This window comes from Taurulus bubalis, assembly GCF_910589615.1.
Source record: "Taurulus bubalis genome assembly, chromosome: 2".
Classification (NCBI taxonomy): Eukaryota; Metazoa; Chordata; class Actinopteri; order Perciformes; family Cottidae; genus Taurulus; species Taurulus bubalis.
In genome coordinates, this window is record NC_136590.1 from 2,316,411 (window position 1) to 2,326,895 (window position 10,485).

Below are 10,485 nucleotides of genomic sequence, written 5' to 3' on the forward strand. Positions count from 1 at the left end.
ATGTTCATCACACCAGCTGACAACAGATTCAACCTCCCGTTTCTGGGCGAGGTCGTTGCCTCGGGTGAGAAGACCAACCAGGGCAGTGTCACCTGAGAACCTTTGGATGTTGCAGGACACATGGCTCTGCCTACAGTCAGCTGTCTACAGTGAGAATACAAAGGGGCTTCAAACTGTTCCCTGTGGTGCTCCAGTTTTAGTTCAAATAGTGTCACAGTTTTTCTTTCAAGCCTGACAAACTGTGGTCCAGACAAAAGGTAGTCCAAGACCCAAGCAATACTTTGTATTGTGCAGTTTAAAAGTTTAAAAGTCAAAGTTGTTTTGCTAAAAGGGGTGGCTGGATTTTTTTAGGAACACAGCTGGTCAGCACAGACCTTCAGGCTGCTGGATGGACACCATCAGGGTTGCCTTGTTAGCCTCAAGGTGCTTTAACTGCTGTCGAACCTCCTCAACATGTCTTAGAAGGGCTGGACTACAGTCCTACTACTACAGTCCTCAAGACTACTCAGTGCAAGAGAAGCGAGGATGCTCTCGTGAGATGCAGAGAAATAAAATTCATCAGCCCTTGCAAACAACTGGTTTGCTTCATTTACATTGATCCCAGCACCATGGAAACTGGGATTACTGGTCCCGTAACCAGTAATAGATGTCCTGCCGTTCCAAAGGCCCCTTGTGTTACTATTGGACCTCTGTCCTTCAACCCTTTCCTTATATTCAGGCTTACCCTGTTTGATTAAAGCTTTTAATTCCTTTTGGGCAGTTTTAATCCTATCTTTATCGACGCTGACAACAGCAGTTTTCTTCTTATTAATAGCAGCTTTGATCTCCCTTGTCCCCCAATGTTTATTAACAGGGAAAGTTTATATTTGTTTACAGGGAATGAAAGACTCGACTATATAGTAAAATGAAGAATTGTTATAATAGGATGTCATCGGCATACAGGCTGATCTTCTGATGGTGTGAATGAACAGAAACCTGAGATAATAAAGAACTTCTCTGTGGAAGAAACAGCTGTTTTAATAATAAATACTGAGAGTGTTGGAGGAACAAGTCGTCCATAAGTAATTCATCTTTATAACTATTGTTGTATTATTAATGAATTGACATTGATCAACAGGTACAGTGAGTAATCTGTATAGACCAGTTAACCAACTACTAGAGAGTGTGTGTGTGTGTGTGTGTGTGTGTGTGTGTGTGTGTGTGTGTGTGTGTGTGTGTGTCTTCAGTGAAGTGTATCAGTCTCTTCAGTAGCTTCCAGCTGCAGCAGTCAGTTCAGTTTCTGTTCAGTCTGACTGAGGGAGGTTTTTGTACGACGCTTTTTCACTGTGTGAACACCCACTGACTGTTGATAACGTGAAAACTCTGACAGTAGTAAACTGCTGCATCTTCAGCCTGAACTCCACTGATGGTCAGAGTGAAGTCAGAGTTTGATCCACTGCCTGTAAAACGAGCTGGAATCCCTGATTGTCGATTGCTAGCTCTGTAAATGAGTAGTTTAGGAGCTTCTCCATCTCTCTGTTGGTACCAGGCTAAATAGTCATTATTATAAACATCCTGACTGGTCCGACATGCGATGGAGACGGAGCCTCCCAGAGCAGAGCTCACTGCTCCAGGCTGAGTCACTGTGACCTGTCCTCTGGACTCTGAGGACACAGAGACAAAGACATAAAGCAGCGTCACGGTTTAGTCGGCTTCACTTCAGAGGGACGGATGTTCATAGAGGAGAGGAGTTTGATTCTCTGGACTTTACCTGTGAAGCAGCAGCAGAGGAGAGTCCAGATGAGGACGGAGATCAAAGTCATGTTTTTGATGAGGAGGATTTCTGTGTCTTCTGTTGTGATGAAGGACAGCTGTCAGTCATCCAGTGTCCAACTCTCAGGACTATAAACTCTCCCAGAGCACTGGAGCATGGTGCTGCTGATGCAAAGTGGCTCTCTATGGAAATGCTCTGACGGACTCCAACAGGGACTTGATGACTCTGATGATGCTGATTATCAATGGATCAATCACTTCATCACAGTATTGATCAGGAATGTGTCAGCGCTCATTTCAGTCTTTAGTTTGAGTTTAGAGGAAACATTTTATTCTACAATGTTTTGTGAAATCTCCTCAAATCACTACCACACAAATCAACATCACTGTGGGACAATTTTAAACAAAAATATTGATTAGTTATTTAATATAATGGACAAGAAACATGCATTCATGACCATTATTTACATTTGGCAGGAAAATATTTTTTTTTTCATATATACCATTACCGAATCAGTAATGAACATTTCACCAGTTCTTACATGAAGTGTGTAAACTGTGAATGAGTTTGGTGACTTTGTTTGTGTCAGAGTCAGAGAGCCGTGTCTCTCTACACTCAGAGGTTTTTGTACGGCGGCTCAATGACTTTGTGTCACTGTGGTTGACGTTCGGTGGAGGAACCAGACTGGATGTTGGAAGTAAGTTAAATGTTTAACATGTATATTATTTCAGAAGGCAACTGTGTCGTATTTATTAATATATTCAACAGAGTAGGTCAAATAGTTTTCTTAAAATTTCGTCAAAAATGTTGAACAAAGAAACAAAGTTCACTTCACAACAGAAGGTAAAGAAACACATTGTTACAAAAGTAAAACTATAAACTAGGGAATGAATCATTTCCTCCAACTTTAATGGTGAAGTAGTTTCTTGAGTGCTTGTAGATTTAGTTCAGTCAGTCAGAGTCAGAGAGCCGTGTCTCTCTACACTCAGAGGTTTTTGTACGGCGGCTCAATGACTTTGTGTCACTGTGGTTGACGTTCGGTGGAGGAACCAGACTGGATGTTGGAAGTAAGTTTCTGCACAAAGTTACTAAATATGATTTTGTAAAGTTGTGTTTTAAATTCCGTTTGAGGATGTTCAAGGCAGATAAAATACTATGATTTCCGTTAGTGTTCATGCTTTTATATCTCCACCTTCATCATGGAGACTAACTCAGAGCAGCTTCACTAAACTTGTCTTTACACGTTCATGTCGTCCTCAAATTTAAACAACTTGAAATGTAAAACTGATCAAAATTAAACTCTTTTTTTTTTTAAGTTTGACAAGAATAATATTTGATCCGTTTTTGAAAGAAATTATGATTCAAATTGACCAGAGTAAAGATGAAGATGGTTTTTCATGATGTGTAAAATCTTCTACCTTTTGTCAAATATTGTTGAACATTTTGAAAATCTTTGAAACAGTTTTAAATCACGACTGACATCCACAAAACTTCTGACTAAATACTTTAATGTAATGCTCCTTTAAGGTTTTCGATGATGAAGCTGTAATATTGGGCCACATATTAATGTTTTATCTCAGTGTAGTTTGATATATTTCAGGTCGTTCTCATGATGATTCTCTCTGTGCTGGTCTGCATGAGAGGCTTCTTAAAGGGAAGTGAAACAATGTGTGAGTGAGTGACTGGTGGAGCAGAACAAACATCTGACAGAAACTCTTAAAGGAGAAAAGCAACTCTCTCTCAGTAAAGGTGTCCACGTGTCTGGTGCTTGATTGACAGCTGTGTGGTCCCCGTCCTCTAAGCCGATTGGTGTCTCCTAGGTGATGTCCGTCCCACCCTGACGGTGCTGCCGCCCTCCAGTGAGGAGCTGCAGCAGGGGAAGGCCACGCTCATGTGCCTGGCCAACAAGGGCTTCCCCTCAGGCTGGAGTCTGGCCTGGAAGGTGGACGGCAGCAGCAGCAGCAGCATCAGCAGCAGCAGCAGCTGGGAGGAGAGCAGGAGCCCCGGGGTGCTGGAGAAGGACGGCCACTACAGCTGGAGCAGCACCCTGAGGCTCCCTGCAGACCAGTGGAGGAAGGTGGGCTCTGTGACCTGTGAGGCCACCCAGGGCTCCCAGGCTCCGCTCTCAGAGACACTGAGGAGAGACCAGTGTTCCCAGTCCTGAGCTGCCTCACTGGGACTCTGCTACTGGTTTCAGTCTCTGCAACTCTTCCTGTCTCATCATAAGATTTAAAACGTGATATTTTCTTGATAGTTATGATGCTGACAATCTTTTCAGACAATAAAAATGTTTTTCTTCAAACTGTTTCCCAGGACATTATTATTTAAACTGAGGTTGTGGTCGATATCGTTGCATTGTTAACATCAACATGTATTTAAGTAATTCTAGAGTATAATAAAGGACATTTTATATTTGTTGATGAATGATCATCAGTAATAACCTTCCTGTTGAATTAGTTGAACTTACATTTTGATAAATAAAATTAAAAGATTTAAAAATAAACTGCTGTATGTGTAAACTGTTTGAATGTCATGTGACTATAAAGAATTATGGAGTCATACTGTCAGGTCCGTACGTATTTGGACTGTGACACAGTTTTTCTTATTTTCCTTTTCACACTGATTTGAAATGATGCAGTCAACATGTGGTTGAAGACTTCCAGCTTTATTTCAATATAACACAAATATGGCATTAACTGTTTAGTAGTTAAAAACATGTCTAGAGGTTCAAAAGTAATTGGACAAACTAACATAATAGTAAATATAATGATAATGTTTTAATACTTGGAGTAAAATCCTTTGCATCAATGGTTGCCTGAAGTCTTCCACAGTCATCACCAAACGCTGAGTCTCCTCCCTTGAGATGCGTTGCAGGCCTTTACTGCAGCCTCCTTCAGGTGCTGCTTGTTTGTGGGTCTTTCTGCCTTCAATTGTATCTGAAGTCAATGAAAAGCTCACTTGGGTTGAGATCAGGTGACTGTCATTCCATTTCCATTTCCAATATTCCATTTCTTTGCCTTGGGAATCTCTTGAGCTGTTTTCACAGTATGTTTTGGGTCATTATCCATCTGGACTGAGAAGTTCCGTCCAATCAGTTTTGCAGCATTTCGCTGAATCTGAGCAGATAGTAAAGCCTGAATCACCTCAAAACTCATCTTGATACTTATCTCAGCTGTGACATCATCAATGAACACGAGTGGTCCTGTTCCATTGGCAGCCATACCAGCCCATGCCACAGCACTGCATCCACCATGGTAACCAGGTGATGTGGTTTGATTCGGATCAGGAGCCTTTAAAGAAGGTTTAATAATAGAGTATCTCTGATTGCTGAAATAGAGTGTTCCACCTATCAGCTGTGTAAGAGTCGGTGCAGATGCAGGTGAATAAAGTGAAAAGGGAACAGAAACATTCTTCTGGTTGCTACTGAAACAGCACCATTGTGGTCTGTGTAGTTTCACTCTGCTGCACATATGAATCCCATTTGCACCACCTGGTCGCTGGACTTTCAGAGTGTAATATATTATTTAATGGTGACATCTTCTGGTGCAAAAGTGGCATTACTTCATGTTCAGGGGAAGCTTTGTTGACCAGATCAGAAATTCATTGATTATTGTTTTCCCACTGACTCATCAAAGGCTCAGTTGTGGCTTCATCATAGTTGGATAGACCTTCATCTTCTATTTTTTTTTCTTCTATTTTATTATCCCCAAAAGCAGTCTAAGTTAAGAACACACACACACACACACACACGCACGCACGCACGCACGCACGCACACACACACACACACACACACACACTGAATAAAATAATGTTTTAAAGACTTGTTTCTTCATTAGGTAGCCTGATTAATGGCCCATCTGCAGTCAGAAAAACAGGCCTGGGGCTGAAAGCCATTCCCATAATAGAGGAGCGTTAAAAACAAGGTATGGGAGTGAGCTGTTAAAATCCCTGCTCCAGCCAGTAGGGGCAGTGCTGAACATGGACTTAAACACTCAGACACCTTCAGTCCCCTATTGGCTAGGCAGTCCCCAGTTGGTCAATGTGTAACAACATTTAAGTCCACTGTTGGATAGGTAAATATATACACTCAGACACATAGACTGTGCTGTGTGTTGTCTTGGCTGTAAAGGAATGTGAATCCCTGTAAAAACAACCCGTAGTCTGGTAGGATCAGTTCAACATCATGTGTGCGCCCCCTACAGGCTGCAGTGGTCATTACAGCCACACATCCTCCATGAGGTCAAAGGTGCATAGAGCTGTTGTAAAAACAACAGGAAGTTAGTTATTGAAGTTTGTCAGCAGGTGAAGCTGCAGCAGAGAAACAGATCAGGGAGGAGACTAAGATCATTCAACACTTGATGCAGTTTGGGTCAAAAATCATACTTCTTCTCAGTCATAAAGCAGTCATAATACAGAAGAAGAAGAGAGTCTTCTTGTTTTTTAAGGAGAAGGTCGATGAGAGGAAGATACAAGTCAGCGAAAGAAAAGGAGGAGACGACGGAGAACAAGAAGTCAGGTGGCTTTTTTTTCCAGCTGGATGCACAAGAAGAAGTGTGACTGAAAGGTGGAGGAGGCTGCTGGTTGCTCAGCTCTTCATCTCCACCTCTCCATCCTCCCTTAAACCCCACCTTCATCTTCCTCACCCCCTTCCTCTATCCACTCTTCCTCCCTTTACCTCCCCTCACCCCCTCCCTCTATCCTCCCTTCCTCCCTTGACCTCACCTCACCCTCTTCTTCCTCTCCCCCTCACATGAAGGAGGGCTCAGCGATGAGCAGAGACACCTCCACCTCTCCAGCTCTTTGGAGTTTGTATATTCTGTCTGCGTGGGATATTTTACTAAATTGTTCCCAAATATATATAAAATCAATTCAATATATATATATATATATATATATATATATATATATATATATATATATATATATATATATATATATATATATATATATATATATTGTTTGACATTATGGGGGCTCCAAGTAGGAGTACTGATTCATGGTTATTTATAAATGTTAGTGTTATTTACCTGTAAATATATAGATATGATTTAATTATGAACACAGAGTTGTAAACTATTTAAACATCTGTTCTTATTGAACGTGAATCACTGGTATATCTGATGAATACATGAAGCTCACTGCACAAAGGTGAGCGAGACACACAGCTTGAACATGAGATAATCCAGACGTTTCCCCTCATTGTTTAGTTTAGTTTTTTGTATATGGTCATCACAGAAGCATTAGTTATTAGTTATTGATTGTAGCAGACAATCATGCACAAGGATCAGATGCACCATGTTCATTGTAGCTAAACAGTCGGTGTGATATTTTATGAAAAATAAGTCAGCCTTGGCCATTAGGCCACATAGTCACAAAATGCACATTTTTCCCAATTGGGAAATGCAACGGTTTGTATGCCAAGTAGGCCGGAGTTAAAAGTTGTAGAAAGACATGCTGCAAAAATGGCCTGTGGGCTTTTCTGAGGGGAAGCAGCGTAAATGGTAGAAAGATGGATTTACATGTGAGATTTAGAGGAATTAATGCCAATATACTTGATGATATCTATTTATTTTGAGAAGAATACCTTCCATCTTCTCAAATGTTGCATTATATCATAATTTGAAACTGCCTCTGAACCTTTAAAGTCATTGCTTTTGTTGAATGGCTATCCTTGGCCAGTATGGGGATTGAACCCATGACCTTGGCGTTATTAGCACCACACTCTGACCAGCTGAGCTAACCGGCCCTGTTTTCAATATATCATTCAACTCAATTAGTTCCAGAACTAAACCAGGATCGAGCGTCAAAAATGTGGTCAGTGTTGTATGAACAATCGGGTGACAGCACCTGTAAGCTTGGCTTGGGCAGCGTTGGAATATCTTAAAATATAGTTCTGACTTTACATGTGAGTGGAATGAAAGCAAGTTCACTACAAGTTTGCCCACACCATTTTACATATGGTCTGCCAGGAGATTACAACCACGAAGGGACTCGAACCCTCAATCTTCTGATTCGAAGTCAGACGCCTTGGCCAATAGGCCACATGGTCACAAAATACACATTTTTCCCAATTGGGAAATGCAACGGTTTGTATGCCAAGTAGGACGGAGTTAAAAGTTGTATAAAGACATGCTGCAAAGATGGCCTGTGGGCTTTTCTGAGGGGAAGCAGCGTAAATGGTAGATTTACATGTGAGATTTAGAGGAATTAATGCCAATATACTTGATGATATCTATTTATTTTGAGAAGAATACCTTCCATCTTCTCAAATGTTGCATTATATCATAATTTGAAACTGCCTCTGAACCTTTAAAGTCATTGCTTTTGTTGAATGGCTATCCTTGGCCAGTATGGGGATTGAACCCATGACCTTGGCATTATTAGCACCACACTCTGACCAGCTGAGCTAACCGGCCCTGTTTTCAATATATCATTCAACTCAATTAGTTCCAGAACTAAACCAGGATCGAGCGTCAAAAATGTGGTCAGTGTTGTATGAACAATCGGGTGACAGCACCTGTAAACTTGGCTTGGGCAGCGTTGGAATATCTTAAAATATAGTTCTGAATTTACATGTGAGTGGAATGAAAGCAAGTTCACTACAATTTTGCCCACAACATTTTACATATGGTCTGCAAGGAGATTACAACCACGAAGGGACTCGAACCCTCAATCTTCTGATTCGAAGTCAGACGGCTTGGCCAATAGGCCACATGGTCACAAAACACACATTTTTCCCAATTGGGAAATGCAACGGTTTGTATGCCAAGTAGGACGGAGTTAAAAGTTGTATAAAGACATGCTGCAAAGATGGCCTGTGGGCTTTTCTGAGGGGAAGCAGCGTAGATGGTAGAAAGATGGATTTACATGTGAGATTTAGAGGACTTAATGCCAATATACTTGATGATACCTATCTATTTTGAGAAGAATACCTTCCATCTTCTCAAATGTTGCATTATATCATAATTTGAAACAGCCTCTGAACCTTTAAAGTCATTGCTTTTGTTGAATGGCTATCCTTGGCCAGTATGGGGATTGAACCCATGACCTTGGCGTTATTAGCACCACACTCTGACCAGCTGAGCTAACCGGCCCTGTTTTCAATATATCATTCAACTCAATTAGTTCCAGAACTAAACCAGGATCGAGCGTCAAAAATGTGGTCAGTGTTGTATGAACAATCGGGTGACAGCACCTGTAAACTTGGCTTGGGCAGCGTTGGAATATCTTAAAATATAGTTCTGAATTTACATGTGAGTGGAATGAAAGCAAGATGGCAGCAATTTTGCCCACAACATTTTACACATGGTCTGCCAGGGGACTACAAGCACGAAGGGACTCGAACCCTCAATCTTCTGATTCGAAGTCAGACGCCTTGGCCATTAGGCCACATGGTCACAAAACGCACATTTTTCCCAATTGGGAAATGCAACGGTTTGTATGCCAAGTAGGACGGAGTTAAAAGTTGTATAAAGACATGCTGCAAAGATGGCCTGTGGGCTTTTCTGAGGGGAAGCAGCGTAAATGGTAGATTTACATGTGAGATTTAGAGGAATTAATGCCAATATACTTGATGATATCTATTTAGAGAAGAATACCTTCAAATGTTGCATTATATCATAATTTGAAACTGCCTCTGAACCTTTAAAGTCATTGCTTTTGTTGAATGGCTATCCTTGGCCAGTATGGGGATTGAACCCATGACCTTGGCATTATTAGCACCACACTCTGACCAGTTGAGCTAACCGGCCCTGTTTTCAATGCATCATTCAACTCAATTAGTTCCAGAACTAAACCAGGATCGAGCGTCAAAAATGTGGTCAGTGTTGTATGAACAATCGGGTGACAGCACCTGTAAACTTGGCTTGGGCAGCGTTGGAATATCTTAAAATATAGTTCTGAATTTACATGTGAGTGGAATGAAAGCAAGTTCACTACAATTTTGCCCACAACATTTTACATATGGTCTGCAAGGAGATTACAACCACGAAGGGACTCGAACCCTCAATCTTCTGATTCGAAGTCAGACGCCTTGGCCAATAGGCCACATGGTCACAAAATACACATTTTTCCCAATTGGGAAATGCAACGGTTTGTATGCCAAGTAGGACGGAGTTAAAAGTTGTATAAAGACATCCTGCAAAGATGGCCTGTGGGCTTTTCTGAGGGGAAGCAGCGTAAATGGTATAAAGATGGATTTACATGTGAGATTTAGAGGAATTAATGCCAATATACTTGATGATACCTATTTATTTTGAGAAGAATACCTTCTATCTTCTCAAATGTTGCATTATATCATAAATTGAAACAGCCTCTGAACCTTTAAAGTCATTGCTTTTGTTGAATGTCTATCCTTAGCCAGTATGGGGATTGAACCCATGACCTTGGCATTATTAGCACCACGCTCTGACCAGCTGAGCTAACCGGCCTTGTTTTCAATATATCATTCAACTCAATTAGTTCCAGAACTAAACCAGGATCGACCGTCAAAAATGTGGTCAGTGTTGTATGAACAATTGGGTGACAGCACCTGTAAGCTTGGCTTGGGCAGCGTTGGAATATCTTAAAATACAGTTCTGACTTTACATGTGAGTGGAATGAAAGCAAGTTCACTACAAGTTTGCCCACACCATTTTACATATGGTCTGCCAGGAGATTACAACCACAAAGGGACTCGAACCCTCAATCTTCTGATTCGAAGTCAGACGGCTTGGCCAATAGGCCACATGGT

The 10,485-nt window shown here is 41.2% G+C and overlaps 1 gene segment (V, D, J or C); it reads left to right on the forward strand.

The window, feature by feature from the left end:
• LOC306753338 (Ig kappa-b4 chain C region-like) lies at positions 1–3,986 on the forward strand. The segment is given in 3 exons: positions 1–64; positions 2,743–2,820; positions 3,574–3,986.
• The last annotated feature ends 6,499 nt before the right edge of the window (positions 3,987–10,485 follow it).